Here is a 911-nt window from a genome sequence, read left to right as displayed (position 1 = left end):
AGCAAATGAGTTTACATTGTCTGACAAGTTGTCCTGGAAAACATAAAAGCTCAGATTAATTCCAGCTTTGTAGAAATTATAATTCAATATTTGCTTATTTCCATCTACCCACACCAGAACTCAGAGCTGTATCTTCTGTGCCCTGTCAGATACATCAATACCAACATGTTCAACCTCCTCCTCCTCCTCCTTTCCCACTGAGTTAAGAGGAGCAGCAGTGAGGAATTTCCTGGGCAGGATATATCCTCACCTGAGGGGCAGATAATGCCCATGGAATGCCTGAGCTACCACTCAATCTGCTCTCACTCCTCTGTGTTGTCTCAGAGCATGTTAGTCTGCTCTGGCTCCTCTGAGTTAATTACAGTCTGGTTGATTTTGCACCCTGTGGTGTTTCCATACAGTCCTTTCCATCCATCACATTCTGATGGATAGGAATGATGTGTACTATATTGTCCAGCTTAGGATGGAAAGACAACACACTGTGTAAGAGACACTTGCACTGCCAACAGAAGGCACGATTTGTTCTTAAAAGAGCTTGGATGCTAAATAGATCGAGCCAGCTCCAAACTCCACCAGCTCTGACTCCCCCGGGTTGTCTCAGAGCATGTTAGTCTGCCCTGTCTCTCCTGAGTTAATAATAACAGCCTGGTTTGTTTAGCACCCTGTGGTGTTTCCATACAGTCCCTTCCATCCTTCACATTCTGACGGATAGGAATGATGTGTACCACATTGAAACAGTGTGTTTGGAAGCTGAAGGAAATGGAAAAGCCTTGTGGGCTGTTTCTGCCCTGGACAGAGAGGATGCCCAGGGTAGGATGCAATCACAACACACTGTGTAAAACACTCTTGCACTGCTAACAGAAGGCACAATTTACTCTTACAAGAGATTTAATTCTAAATACATCCAGCCA

This window comes from Acanthisitta chloris, unplaced genomic scaffold (assembly GCF_000695815.1).
Source record: "Acanthisitta chloris isolate BGI_N310 unplaced genomic scaffold, ASM69581v1 scaffold905, whole genome shotgun sequence".
NCBI classification, from domain to species: domain Eukaryota; kingdom Metazoa; phylum Chordata; class Aves; order Passeriformes; family Acanthisittidae; genus Acanthisitta; species Acanthisitta chloris.
Note: the sequence above shows the minus strand (reverse complement) of the source record.